Source organism: Cavia porcellus, unplaced genomic scaffold, assembly GCF_034190915.1.
Source record: "Cavia porcellus strain 051 isolate PalLab524CR breed Dunkin Hartley unplaced genomic scaffold, mCavPor4.1 scaffold_40, whole genome shotgun sequence".
Classification (NCBI taxonomy): Eukaryota; Metazoa; Chordata; class Mammalia; order Rodentia; family Caviidae; genus Cavia; species Cavia porcellus.
Window position 1 is genome coordinate 7,771,915 of NW_026947523.1, and position 15,085 is coordinate 7,786,999.

The following is a 15,085-nucleotide window of genomic DNA, read 5'->3' on the forward strand; positions in this document are numbered from 1 at the left end:
TCCTCCTGCCTCAGCCTCCCAAGTGCTGGGATTACAGGTTTGTGCCCCCACACCCGGCTGCAAAACTGTCTCAAAACAAAGACAAAAACAGAAAAGATGAGGGCATAGGAAGGGCAAGTGTAGAACTAGACCCTGCAGTTCTGTATTGGAATTTTTTTTGTCTTTTTGAAATAACCTAGTTATGCAGTTCAGGCTGGCTTTGAGCTCATTTTGTAGCCCAGGTTGGTCTCAAACTTACAACAATCCTTCTGCTTCAGCCTCCGGAGTCCTGGGATTACAGGAGTGTGCCACCATGCCCCGCTCCTGCATTGAAAGTTTTACTATTTAGTTTATCATGGATTTTTGGCATTAATTTTGATTTACTGAAATATTGTATTGAAGTGTTGCATTGAAATAGCGTTTATCTTGATTGAGTAATTTTAGTATCCATTGAAATTGTGTGTCTAGGTCTCCTCACTCTCCACTGTGACAGTCTGGGCATCTTTCGCTGAAGAGAAGAAAATGTTCTGCTAAGGTTTATTTTTAAAAACAAAACTTTTTAGCTCCATAAGCGATAAGAATTCTCAGTTCAGTTCCCCCTGGCTGAAAAGCGATCCTCTGTTCCCGTCTAGAAGGTAAAGGTGTCCCGTTGCAACCACTAGAGGGAGCCAAAGAACAGATTATAGAGCCCATCCCCTGGCCAAGGCCTTCGCCGAAGACATTTCCTGGTCCTGATTCGCTTTGTCCGGGATGAAAATCCATCCTTTGGAGATTCTCCATCTCTTTTGGTGCCGGGGATCAAACTCACGACTTCGCGTTTGCCAAGCAGTCAATTACGCCGCTGAGCTAAACCCCAGGCCCCTAGATGCTCAGTCTTGAGCAGGTCCCAAATACATGAGTCAAGCTGAATATATGAGCAGATGCGGATTCACCCAAAGATCACTTTAATGAAATCCCAAACAGGGTGTGGTGGTGCATACCTGTAAACAAGCACTGGGGAGGCTGAGGCAGGAACATCTCAGTGTGTTCAAGGCTAGCTTGAGCTACATAGTGAGTTCAAGATCTGCCTGAACTATGTATTGAGAGCCTGCCTCAGAAAACAAAAGCAAAATGAAATCCCACGGGAAGTTTCAGTTGGTCAGACTTATGTTGAGTTGGCTTGAGTCATGGGACCAGGCCCTGCCTCAAAATAAAAAAAAATAAAAAAAGGCTGGGAGTATAGCTCGGGTTCAAGTCCCAGCACCACAAAACAAAACAAACAAAGTGACAGCCACGTCTCCCAAATTGCCCAGGCTGGGCTGAAACCGTTCCTCCTCCTGCCTCAGCCTTCCAGAGTGTTTTATTCTAGGCTTGTGCTCGGGAGCCGCAGTGTCCTGCCTCAGCTCTGCCTGGCCTCCCTGGGCTCCTCCAGGCCTGACCACTCTCTTCTCATTGTTTCCTGTCCTCACAGCATTGTTCAATTGCTCAGCACTTGTGGCCCCTGTTCTTGGGTATGGGCAAGGGTTGCTGATTTCACTGGGTTTCTCTGTGAGGTTCAGGCTGGACTTGAACTCAGCCGGTAGCTCAGGCTGGGTTCAAATTTGAGGTGATCCTCCTGCCTGTTGAGTGCTGGGATTACTGCCATGCACCACCAGTTCTATTTCACTTTTTAAAAAATAGTTTCTCTGGGCTGGGGATTTAGCTCAGTGGCATAAGTGCCTGCCTTGCAAGTGTGTGGTCCTGAGTTCAATCCCTGGTACTGATAAAAAAAGAAAAAGACCAAAAAAAAAAGTTCCTTTCTTTCCTTATATGTAGCCAGTATTTACTGATTTGCATCCAGAGCTCTCATTTTTAGTATCTGTGCCTGATCTTGCTAGTTTTTAGCTTTGAAGTACTTGGTAAGTTATTTGATGAACCCAAGTCTCAGTTTCCTCAGGTGGAGAATGGGTATCTCAATAGCAACCATCACAAGGAGGAAGTCAGATTTTGATAACTGGATCACACTTAGTAGAAACTATAGATTGTTGGAGGAGGAAAAATCCACACAGGCCAGAGGTATAATGAAGAGAAAGTGGAAGGAGGCGTGGGATTGAGCAGATGAAGATAAACAAAAAGCATTCAAGGGCAACCAGACCGACCTGGATAAATACTTACAAAGCAGCTGTAAGGAGCAGGTGTGTGGAGGTCTGGCTGGTCAGGTTCTAGAAAATACCTTTGGGAAATTCCCCAGGAAGCTCAAGAGCAAAAGGTGGGGGCAAGTGGTTCATTTCCCAGGAATCTGGGTTACTAGCTGCAAGGGGGTGGAATCCGTGTCTTGTGGTCTCCTTAAGATCTCTGTCATCATCTTTGTCCCTTTTGCAATAACAGCAAAACTGGAAAGGGGGCCTGCATTGGGTGGACGACAGGATGGGATCCGTTGTGTTTTTAGCAAGCTACAGGAATGGCTAGACAGGAACAAAAGACATCCGAACTGGGCGTGGTGGCACCTGGCTGTAACGCCAGTAGTCAGGAGGCTGAAGTAGGAAAAGTGACACAAATTTGGGGCCAGCCTAGGCTACAAACTGAGACCTCTCAGTGAAACTAAATTAAACTAAACTGAAACAAAATAAAGTGAACTAAAGTGAAACAAAACAAAACAAAATAAAAAGCACAGTGGCTGTTGGTTACCAGCAGGGTCAGGTCTAAGGTCCTATCAAAGAATCAGTCATGGGGGATGAGAGCTTAGCTCAGTTGTAGAGTGCTTGTCTAGCACGCAATAAGCCTTGGGTCTGATCCCCAGCGACACACGCGCGCACACACACACACACACACACACACACACAAGAATGAATGAATTTGCTGTAGTATCAGTTGGTGAGAAACAACTTGAGCAGAAAGGTAGAAAGGGTCTGCTGTGGATTTGTCCACGCACATGGCAGCAGCGAGGGACACAGCCTCTCTGTGCCCTGGGCTGCTCAGTGCACACCTGGGTCCTCTGCGATGTCACATTTTGGTCACAAGCAACAGAAACTCAACTACAGGATCGGCAGTCTTGGAGCCTGGGGCACCCAGTCCCCAGGCCGTGGTGCAGTGCCCGGAATTCCAGAATGGCCCTCAGCTGAGGGGACGCCTTGAGGACTTTTCTCCAAGGGCCTGCTCCAGGGCCTGTGACCATGGGCAGACAGCGGGACACAAAGGGCTCCAGTTATGGAGCTCTCCTGCTGGGGGTTAGGACAAGGGCCAGCCGGGCCTCGCTTGGCTTAGAGTTCTTCCTCCTTCTGTCCTGCTCCATTTCCTCCCTTATAGGTTTTTCTTCCCTCAGTGAATCCTGGCCACTGGGTCTGTGCTTCAAGACTCTTCCTCGGTTAGGCGATTTAGCTCAGCAGCTTAAGCGTCTGCCTGGCAAGCATGAGGTATCTCAGCTTTGATTATTTTTATTTATTTGTATTGTTTTATTCTCCCTATGATCCTCCCTATTTGCTCCATGTAGAAACCAGAAGGTTCAGAGCCTTGAGCAAAGCACTTCTCTACCCCAGTAGTTCTAACAAAGGTTTCAGGGCTCATTTTGATTGGACTGTCTTCAATCACATGACCTTCCTAAGTCAACCAATATGAAGGGCGCTGGTCAGGTGGCAGTGTTTTGATTGGTCAGGGCTGGCCACGCAGTTCACCCCTGGAATGTGAGTGAAGTCATTCCCAATTCAGTCACTTGGATAGACAGGGAGAGTGGTTTCCCCAAGAAAACAAGGGACACCTTACCAGAGGAAAGAGAATATTTTGTGGAAGAAGCACACACATCCTCAGTAGATCCTAACAAACTGTAGAATGTCCACATGAGGTCATTAAGATAATGGGGCACCTGGAAGCTATGATCTGAATTGCAGGCAGGAGGAGGGGACTGTACTGTCTCGGGGGTGGGAAGTGTGGGAAAGGGATAAGCAGGGATTAGATGTGTTCTGGGAAGCTTCAAAGGACAATTTGGGGTCTGGAGTAAGACATTAGAGGAAGGGAAGAGTACTCCTAAGAAATATGAAGGAGTGCTTTGCATATGTACAGCACACCTATATAAAATATGCACAGTTTAAATTGTCTGACTGCCCCCCACTTGCTCCCTTAAAAAGTACAGGGAGACTTGTGAGGTGTGGTGCTTGCCCTGTAGCCTGCACCAAACAGGCTGGGCATTTTGCTTTCCTGTGACTAACAGGACATGCAGGGACTTTCTTTTCACTTTCACTTTTTCTTGAGGGCTGTGTCCTGTGGACAATATCCAGGATGTTCCACCCTGGTCTTGTTGTGGGGAAATCTGCCCCACCCTAAGGACCAAATCACAGTACTTCTTCCTCCAAGGCAGGCCAGCCTCTGCTTCTGTTGTCCTGACACTTGGGGTAGACACAGCCCAGACCAGCCCTTTGTGTAAGCACCCCCAGAGGCGGTGACTTCATCTGTCTGTCCTACCCACTCCACGTTTTACTCAAGAAAATACTTGTAAAAGAAATAAATTTATTAGGGTTTCTGTGGAAGTTTTTTTTTTGCCTAGGGAAAAGACTAAGGAGCCACAGGGTCACCCCCACTCCCTTAGAGTCTGCCTCCGCCCCCGGTACTGAAGTACTGAAGTCGAAGCTGATCTCCAGATGCATAATTGGGATTAGCAGTACCGCTTTGGGTTGAGTGCTGTTAAGAGCAGCACCGGTCCCTGGCCTCCACTGGGGATGTGCACACACGGCCCCGCCCGCCTCAGTCTGGAGCCCTTAGCTGTCTCCCCAAACCAGGTGAGTGCCTCTGCCTCCTTCTGCTCCTCCCTCCTCCCCCGGCTGGTGAACCAGGCTCCAGAAAGCCTTGGGCTAAGCTGCCCTTCTCTTTTCCACCCCACCAAGTCAGAACTATTTTTCTTTCAGGCCTTCTCCTTCTTGGCTGCGGGCAGGGTGGGAACAAATTTGCCTGCAAGGGGGCAGGAAGGGGCCGCTGCCCCTAGGGCCGGTCTTATCACAGTGAGCCTTGCTGAACTTGTTTCTCTCTCCCCTTTAGTCTGTATTCTTTGTAAGTGCGTGGCCTCTGTCACTCACACACACACACACACACACACACACACACCCCATACATAATCCTTTGCTACGCGTCAGCATTTTAGAATCATTTACTTATTTATTTTGGGGTTTTTGGGTTCGGGGATCAAATTCATGACCTCGAGATTGCCAGGCAAGCACTGTGCCGCTGAACTATATCCCCGGTCCTTATTTCGGTTTTTTGAGACACAAGCTCGTTAGATAGCGTGGGCTGGCCTTGAACTCACTATGTAGCCCAGGCTGGCTTCGAACTCAAACTTGCAGCGACCCTCCTACCTCAGCTTCCCAAGTGCTGGGATTACACCCGACAATATTTAACAATTGCTCAAGAGTCTTCTGATTCCTCTAGTACTGTGGTCTCTCGGCAGACGTCCTTCCGGGAGCCTGCAGAGACCAGGTTTTGGGTTGCCCACCCCTTTTCTTCTCCAGGCCGGAGCAGTTTGACCGCTGATGATCTCAGCACTAGAGAGCGGCGGGGAGGGGCGGTCGGTGTCAGCACCCTTCTTCACCATCGGAAAACGGATTCAGAGAAACAAGGCAACCGGCCTCGGGGGCGGGGGCGTAACGGGAATTCAGGGCTCCAGGCCAGAGAGGAATTTATTGTCTCCTTTTGGGAGGCCTGAAAAGTGAAATAATAGACTCAGGGACTTCTAGGCCCCGGCGCCCCTAAAGTCCGAGAAGGCCAGGGATGGGTCTGGAGGATTACTGCGGGAGCTGGCAAGGGCACTGACCCTTCGGTAGCACTGCTGCCCAGACGGCCCGCCGCCCTTCTCTGGGCACTGTAACCAATGGGCTGCGGCCTCTTTAAGGGCGAGAGCCCCGCCTCCGCCCGTCGACGGCCTCTTCCCACCTCCTTGCCCAGGCTCCTCCAGTTCCAGACTTCTCTTGGCGATGAGGTCATCTCCTCGCTACCTATTGGCTACGCTGTGCTGTCAGTCACAGGAAGTCGCGCCGCCGTCCTCGCCGCTCTCATTGCTCTTCCTTCTCCCAACGCCCCCTCAGTCTGCCGAAAGAACCTCGATAAGGACTCTGATTGGCTAGTGTTGCTGTCACTTCTCTGGTGGGCGGTGCGAGAGGCGGGAGGCGGGTGTGGTGGGAGGGTCCGCAGGTTCCGTGCCTGAGAGGAGCCGGCGGTGTCCGTGCGTGTGTTGGCCCTGGCGGCCGCTAGAGCGACCGGCCCACCTTCCCCACCCCTTCGGCTGGGCTCACCACACGCCCTCAGCTCCTGCAGACTTCTCTCTAGCCTCGCGGGCCCTGGCTGGAGGCTGAGCCTCGGGAGGAGACGTGAGCCGCTGACGCGGGAGTGGGGCAGACCGCGGCGCCCGGCCCGGGAGGAGAGCTAGGCGGTGAGTGAGAGTCGGGGCCGGGACCCCTCCCCCACCGCGCCCCACCCGAGCATCCTTCCTCTGCGCGCCCACGCCGCGCGCGCCCCCGGCCCTCAGCGTTGCCCTCTTGCCCCACCCCCTCTCCCCCGGGGCCGGGGTCGTACAGCCCGGGTCGCCGGGTGGGGCCGGGCCGTCGGGCGCGGTAGTGCACCTGTGCACCGCTTGACCAGGTCACACTGCGCCGGATTGGGGGGCACGGAGGTTCCCGCCCTCGCTTCGCCCTCGGTGCCTTTTCACTGCGGCGCTTTTCGATCCAGATCAATCTTGAATCTCCCCGGGCCAGGAGGCGCACCTGGACTGAAATCCTGTGCGGCAGCCCAAAATGCCACCCGCTCTGCAAGCACCCAGTGTGGATTTGAAACTTGACAGCCAAGAAAGTGTCTGTCTCTAAAGTGTCAGGACGCTTTGATTGCGTCGCCTCCGTCACTGCAACCATGAGAAAGCACAGAGATCTGGATCTCTGGAGCTTTCCAGATGACTCCCCAACCTGCCATTTGCTACCTGTGTAATCTTCCACTCCAGCTTTCACAAGTGCGGAACGGGGATAATGACAGTGCCCGTCACATGGGGTGGGGGTTGGTAGATGCTGAATGTGAGAGTTCACAGAAAATGTTGGACATAGTCCTTGGCACATGGTAAAGGGCCGGGGTTAGGTTTGCTGTTGTATTCAGAAAGACTGGTAGATCGGTATGTATTTAGGTATTAAGGCCAGCTCGGTTTTGTGGGGCTCTCTCTTCTCTTCCTGTTTTATGATCAAACTGAATGGCAAAACCAAAACAAAACAAAACAAAACTGAATGGCAGTTTGGTGAACAGTTTACTGCTTGCCTCCTCTCCGTGGTTTGGAGAGTGTGTATACAGAAGTGTGAAGTATGTTCCTTACATACAGCAGCGAAATCACACCTGTGCTTCATGTGTTTCTAACCAGTTTTAAATCTGTAGGATGTCTGGAATGTCCCTGAGTTACCAGTTTTTGAAATTTTTAAAAGATCTTTATTAACTGAAGTCAAAGCCTGTAACTTAAGGTTGACTTTCTTTTTCTTTTTTTTTTAAGGTTGATTTTCAATAAGTTCAGCCTTAGAGGTTTTACCTTAGAGGACCCGGGCCCCACCCCCACTTACTGATGTAGTTTTACTGTTGTAGGCAGCCACCCCCCAGGAGTGACAGTATGGCCAGCTGGCCCAGGACTGCAGGGAGGAGAACGTTTGGCTAAGTTATTAAACTAAGGTTTGCCTAATGTTTCCATTTTCCATATCAAATCAAAGGGCTTTATGATAGTCATTTTCTTAGTGAAGTGAATAAGAAGCGAACCATTGAAAACACATGCAGGGGCCAGGTGTGGCGGCTTAAATCCTGTAATCCAGCTACTTGGAGGGCTACAGCAAGAGGATTGAAAATTGGGGCCATCTAACAAGACCCATCTTCAAAGTAAAGTGACAAGAGCTGAGATTTAGCTCAGTGGTAGGCACTTGATTAGCATGGATGAAGCACTGAGTTCTATTTCCAGTACCAAGAAAAAAACTAAGGGGAAAACATACACATACACGGACAGACACAGGAGGAAAGAGAAAGAGTGTTTGTAGCCTGGCTCTAGTGTTTTCTTCAGTTCTTTGCTAATACTGTTAAGAATGGCCTCCCACTTCTGTGGTTCTTGGCTGCTGAAATCAGGGCCTTTGGATGAGTTACTGTACATCCTCAGCACTTTTTACTTCACTCAAATTTTTTTTTTTTGTCTTTTTCCTTTTTATTGGTACCGGGGATCGAACTCATCACTGCCTGCTTGCAAGGCAGGCGCTTATGCCACTGAGCTAAATCCCCAGCCCTTCACTCAAATTTTGAGACAGGGTCTTGCTAAGTTACTAAATTGTCTAGGCTGGGCTTGAACTTGTAATTCTTCTGCTTCAGTCTCCCAAGAGAACTGCAGTTACAAGAGTGTGCTGCACACCCAGCTGAGAGTCCCTGTTTCAAAGGCTTTCCGTGCTTGTAATTCTAGCTACTCATGAGGCTGAGGCAGGAGGATTATAAGTTCACAGCCAGCAGTAAAATGGGACCTCATCTCAAATTAAAAGGGGGCTGAAGATGTAGTTCAACACTCTCTGAGTTCAACCCTACTACTGCCAAAATCAAAAAAAACAAAACGAGACAAGACTTCTCAGAGACACATCCACTAGGATTTTTTTTTTATTTAGAGTTGAATCATAGAGACCAAAGAGTAATGTGGATTCTATCATCCAAAAGTATTTATTGCAGACTTTCCATGTTCTTAGTAAACTGCCAAATGCGATGAGAGAGGGATTCAAAAGAGTATAAAAAAGGATCTCAACCCATTAAGGGCAAAACCATAAAGCTTGGGTCACCCAATAGTAATTACCAGTACTTCTTAAATAACTTCATTTACTCATTCAGCAAACTTTTGTTCCAGGCTTGAAATGTGCCAGCTGTTCCTCTGAGCTGGGATTATGGAGATATGATCTCTGTTCTCAGGAGCTCATAGTTTAATGGGAGAGGTAAAAGTGACCTGATTTTAAGAAACTGAAATAAACTCTGCATGCAAACCTAGAGTCAGTCATAGGAGCGTGGAGGCAACTTTTCCTTTGGAGGTGTGAGAAAGCTTCACACAGCAGAGTATGGTGTTGAACTTCAGAAGCTGAGGCAGGAGGATCATCGTGAGGTTGAGGCCAGCCTGGTCTACATAGTGAGTTAGTTCAAGAGCAGCTTGTACTACAAAGTGAGACCCTGTTTCCAAAAAGAAAAGTAAAGGAAAGAAAGGCTTCATAAAGAAGCTGACCTTGGAGCTGCATCTCTACTCCAGTTCCAAACAGAAAGACTCCCGACAAACCCGACAGCAATCAGGGCCCTTGGGGAAGAGGGAAGAAACTAATAGAGGGTTCCTGAATACCCACTGCTCTCTCCAGCTATCAAGCCAGGCTTTTAATGTATTACTTCATCCTCACAAGAACCCGTGAGGTCTATTTTACAGTCCTCTGCTTTGAGATAAGGAAACTGAGGCTCAGGTAGTTAAATTTAACCAGCATTGCAGTCAGTGATAGAGCCAGGGCTTGAATCTCTGATTTAGAGGTATAGTATGCTCCTTTCCTTTCCTTTAATCATGCTTTGTGGGAATATTTATTTGTTTTTGTGGTATTGAGGATTGAACCCAGGGTTTTCAAACACAGGGTCTTACTGTGTAGTTCAGTTTGGGCTTGAACTCACTGTGTAGCCCAGGCTGGCCTCAAACTCATGGTGATCCTCCTGCTTCAGCCTCTTGAGTGCTGGGATTATAGGCATGTGTCACCCTGCCTGGCTCCAGCCCCCTTTTGAAATTTTTTTAAATTTTGACAAGGACTGCTCTAATTTTTTTTTTTTTGCTACCAAGTATCAAACTCACGACCTGGAGCTTGTCAGGCAGGCGCTTAATAGCCAAGGACTTTTCTGATTTGCTGAATTGCCCAGGCTGGGGTTGACTTCCTGTCCTCCTGCCTCAACCTCCTGGAGTGCTGGGATTATAGGCATGCACCACCATCCTGGCTTGGAAGTAAATATATAAGAGATTATGGAGTTTTATGCATATGCTATTATCCATTTACTACATCTGTCCAAAATTATTTTTTGTGAAATAAAGTTTAGTTTTTGATTTAGAAGGGCCAAGAATTTAGCTCAGCAGCACAAGCACCTGCCTGGGATGTGCAAGGTTGTGAGTTCGATCCCTGGTACCACAAAAAAAAATTTTTTTTACTACATTTTTGATTTAGAGTCACCCTAATAAATAAAGTTTATCTATAGTGCTATTTTATACTTACAAATGTGGTGGCAATAAAAGATGTAGCCTGGGGCATAAGCACCTGCCTGGCAAGTTTGAGGTCGAGTTCAATCCCTGGCACCAAAAAAAAAAAAAAAAAAAAAAATGTGGCCTGTGGACATATACAGTGAAATGAAGGATGTTTGATGTACATAAATTCTAAACAAGGTACTTTACAAAGTTTATTAAACACAGGTTTCTGTTGAGACTGCAGTTTAAATAATTGTGTTAAAAAGGATTTGTAGACATAGTCAATTAATTTATAAAGGAGGAATTACTTTTTATTTTATTTTATTTTTTTGTCTTTTTCTTTTATATCAGTACCAGGGATCGAACTCACGACCGCCTGCTTGCAAGGCAGGTGCTTATGACACTGAGCTAAATCCCCAGCCCCGAGGAATTACTTTTGAAATCATATTAACAACATACTACATTTAAAAAGAACGCTATAAAACATATACTGTGAGCTTCCCATGGACAAGGGTATTTGGTTTTCTTTTCTTCTGTTTCTTAAGTGAGGTTTCTTTATGTTGCCAGGGCTGGTCTTGAACTCCTGGATTTAAGTGATCCACCTGTTCTGCCTTAACCTGAGTAGCAAGGACTGCAGGTCTGTGCTAGGCTTGCTTTTTTTTTTTTCCCTCTTGTTCCTGGCTTCAAGAGTTGTTCTTGGGATGTATTAAGTGCTTAATAAATATTGATTGAATAAAATGGTCACGAACAATATCTTCATATATATATATATATATATATATATACGTATATATATATATATATATATATATACACACACACAAAATATATATATACAAAATTTTTTCCCCTGGGATGATAGTTGGAACTGACATAGGAACATTTTATTCTTTCTTTTTCTTATTTTTGTGGTACTAGGGATTGAACCCAGGCCCTCAAGCATGCTAGGCAAGTGCTCTACCACTGAAATAAGTCCCCATCTTATTATATTGTGGTGCTGGGGATTGACTCCATGGCCTTTGCACTGAACTATATCCCTAATCTTTTTTTTTTTGCTTTTTGAGACACTGTTTCACTATGCAGTTCAGGCTAGCCTTGGGCTCAGGCTGATCTTGAATTTGCAACAATCTTCCTGCCTCACCTTCCCAAGTCCTGGGATTACAGGAGTACACCACCTGGCCTGGCTCCTAGTCCTTTTTGTATTTTTTAAATTTTGAGACAGGTTTAGAAAGTTACTCAGTAAATTTCCCAGGCTGGACTGGAGTTTGCTGTTCTCCTGTCTCAGCCTTTCACGTGCTAAGATTATAGGCACGTGCCACCACGAACTGCTGAAAAGAAAACTAATTCTTCTTCTTCTTCTTTTTTTTTTTTTTTTTTTTTTTTTGGTGGGTATCAGGAATTGAACTCAGGACCTCATGCTTGCCAGGCAGGCAGTGCGGCATTGAGCCATATCCCTGACCCTATAATTCTTTTAATACTTAAAAATGCTTATTGTGGCTGGGTGTGGTGGCTCACGCTTGTAATCCCAGCATTTGGGGGAGGCTGAGGCAGGAGGATTGTTGTGAGTTCGAGACCAGCTCGGCTACAAAGTGGGCTTAAGGCCTGCCTGAGAGACCCTGTCTCAAAAAAAAAGACCAAAAAAAAAAAATGCTTATTGTGTGCCTTCCACATGGTTAACTAATATGTGGAAATGGATACTGAATTAGGGCCACGCAGTTCTCTGTATGCTGGACCAGTGTTCTACCATCAAGCCACACCCCCAGCCCACATGAAATGTAAGTACAGTAATCTAGGCAGGAATTGACAGTAAAGACAAATATTTGATTTTTTTTTTTTTTTTGGTCTTTTTCCTTTTCATCGGTACCAGGGATCGAACTCACGACTGCCTGTTTGCAAGGCAGGCGCTTATGCCGCTGAGCTAAATCCCCAGCCCCCCAAATACTTGATCTTTATGTGTGTAAGGAGAGGGTGGACTTATATTTCTGATACTGCAAAAAGTGATAAATTATCAGTGCTAGACAGGCAGTTAACATGAATAATAGAATCTGACTGACTGGCTGGAATCCAGGCCCCACTTGCCAGCTGTGGGAATGGCCTTGGGCTGTGTGACTGTGATAACTTTTGTTACTTTGTCTTCGCTGTGTCTCACTAGCTGTAAAATGGGGATAGTAAGGGTGCCCACTTTGTACTGCTGCAGTGAGGACTAAGCAAAAGCAAATCAAAGTCTTGGAACAGTTTTATATGCCCATAATTGTGATGATTATTCGAATCCATGGTTACTTGGCTTTTGGCAGTAGTGTAGACTGACCGTGGCTGAATGAGGTTGGAATCAGAGATGAATGAGTGTAGAATGATAAGAGTATTCAGAACGGGACATTTAAATGTTAACCACCGCTGCTTCAGCATGTTTTTCCAATTCAGTAACCTAGAGAATTCTGACTTCACAAAGTAGAGTGAACCGGTGGTTTTATTTAACTCGGCTTCACAGTTAAAAGACTCAGGGCACCCCTAGAATCCCAGCTACTCAGGAGGCCAAGGCAGGAGGATCCAAGTTGAATGCTCTCTGTTATGGTTTGTTTCTAGGGTCCCCCCAAAATCTCATGCAGTGGTAGGTGGGACGTTTGGGAGGTGGCTGATCTAGGGTGGGTGATGCTAGGATTAAGGGTGCTCCAGGTGGGTAGCCTGGATGAGGAATAGAAAGAGGGTTGCTCATTGATTCTTGCTTTTGCTGCCTTCTGCCTGCCGTGAACTGAATTTTTCTCCTCTGTGATTTCCCTCTGCCATGCCACCCTGCCTTGGAGCCAAAATAAACCTTTCCTTCTTTAACTTTGGGTGTCAGGTATTTTGTCTCAGCAGTGAGAAAAGTAATACACCATTAAATGAAAAAAAAAAAAAAAGGTGAGATTTAAAGTAATACACCATTAAAATGAAAAAAAAAAAAAAGGTGGGATTTAGCTCTATGAACTTAATCCCCATTTTGCAAAATAAAAAGCCAAAATGCATGGATCCTAAAAATACTGTGTATCCGGTCTGAAGAGAAGCTAGTTGAACTCAATGTCACTGCAGGTGTCAGAGCAGAAATTGAGTGATCTGTCCATGTGTGCCTTTTGTGGTTCTCATTGCTTAGGTTGCGTTGGGTTCTGCAGCTTAGTCCCTGTCATCAGCCCTCACTGCGCAACTGGCTGGAAGCACCAAGGAATCAAGTGATTTGAGGCTCTGTGACAACCTGGCAGCTGGGCTCAGGCTGCTTCTGCAGCCAGTGTTTAAAGCCTGCTCAGACAGCAGGAGTAAAAAGTGTATAGTGACCTTGAAAGCAGTGCTATTGAAAATATTTTTTGTTTTTTTCAAATATCTCAGTTTTTTTTTTTCTTCTGTGTCATTGGTTACCCTTTTTTTTTTTTTTTTTGAGGGTGTATGTGTGGTACTGGAGAATAAATCCATTGGTACTCTACCCCTTACATCCCCAGTCTTCTTCCTTATTTTAAGCCAGGGTTTTGCTAAATTGACCAGGCTGGCCTTGGGCTTAGCAACCTTCCTGCTTTAGCTTCCCAATTAGCCAGAATTATAAGAGTGCACCATTGTGCCTGGTTCACTACTTACTCTTATTAATATGCTTTTAGAATTCCCTGTGTAAGTGAGAGCTGGTGTTTTTTGAATTCTGGAGTGTATCCTAAATTCATTACTGAATTTGAAGATGAGTAGGCTATTTTTAGGTCGTATTCCTCTAAAATTATTAGTAGAGTTGGATGTGGTGGGGTTTACCCATAATTCTAGCACTTGGGAGGCTGAGGCAGGAGGATCACTGTGTTTGAGACCAACCTGGGCTACCTAGTGAGTTCAAGGCCAGCCTGAACTGTGTAGTGAGACTCTGTTTCAAAATATAAAACAACTATGAAAATTGAAGTAGAGTGGGTATAATTTGAAAAAACTTCTTAACTCCCTAATCTGAGAGAGTATAGCCAGGAGGTTGTGTGACAGTTTGAGGTGTAAGGATCTGGCTCTCTGCTACAATTTATGACTCAGTTTCTTCATTTGTGAAACAGAGTTTACTCCATGAGGTTGTTGGAAGGATATGGAGAAAGGTAAAGAGAAGTGCCCAGCATTTTTTTCCTGCCTCAGGTTTATTTGTACAAAGAGCACAGGACACCAGCAAATGTCCCCCCCACCCCCAGTGGCAGCCCAGGAGTCACACCAGTCCATCTGTCTTCATGTTGGCAGATAGAGCCGCTTACTGTGCGCTTACTGTGGAGGCTTCACAGGGTCCTGGGCACCTTTGGGAGCCTGAGCTGGAGCAGAAGTTGGAGCAGCGACCTGAGCCTGTGCCTTGGTTGGAGCCTGGGCCTTTGGCCAGCAAAGCCTGCGACCCTTGGCAGTGTTGCTCCAATACACTTCCCAGGCTTCCGGTGGGCAGCATAGACAGGGCAAGTGAGCTTGCAGTTCAGGTGCTTTGGGATTTTGGGCTTGAGGAGGGCCTTCATAGGCTCAGCGCGTGGTTCATGGCCTTGGCGTTGTTTGCTTGCATCTTTTTGAAGCCCTTCTTGTGCTTCTTCGCAAAACGCATATTCCTCAGGGACTTGGGTCTATCCCCTTTAGAGATTTGTCTCTTTGCTATTGTCTCTTTCTTCATACCATTTTTGTCCAATTTGCACTATGGTCGTGCATGGTGTGGTTCTTGGACTGTAAGCCGTGGGTGCTAAGTGCCTGGAACCGGAAGAACCTGGCATCTATTTTGTGATACATGTGACCACTCCCTTAAGTCTCAGCCCCATTCTGTGAAGTAAATGGTAGCACCATTTTGCAGATGAATAACAGGCTTGAAGAGGAACTAATTTAGGAAGATCACAGGTAGGACTTGAACCCATGTCTGAATTAAATGTTCTTATTCCATAGAACAGTGAGTACAAGGTGTTTAAAATTTTGCGTCTAGTAAAC

At 46.5% G+C, this 15,085-nt stretch overlaps 1 protein-coding gene across 2 annotated transcripts in view; it reads left to right on the forward strand.

Annotated features, from left to right (window-relative positions):
* Window positions 1-6,083: 6,083 nt before the first annotated feature.
* Window positions 6,084-15,085, forward strand: part of Mrtfa (myocardin related transcription factor A) — a 173,801-nt gene continuing 164,799 nt past the window's right edge. For both annotated transcript variants that reach the window (XM_063243626.1, XM_063243625.1), the window contains exon 1: window positions 6,084-6,346. The gene's annotated coding sequence lies outside the window, so the exon portion shown is untranslated. The remainder of the gene's footprint in view (window positions 6,347-15,085) is intronic.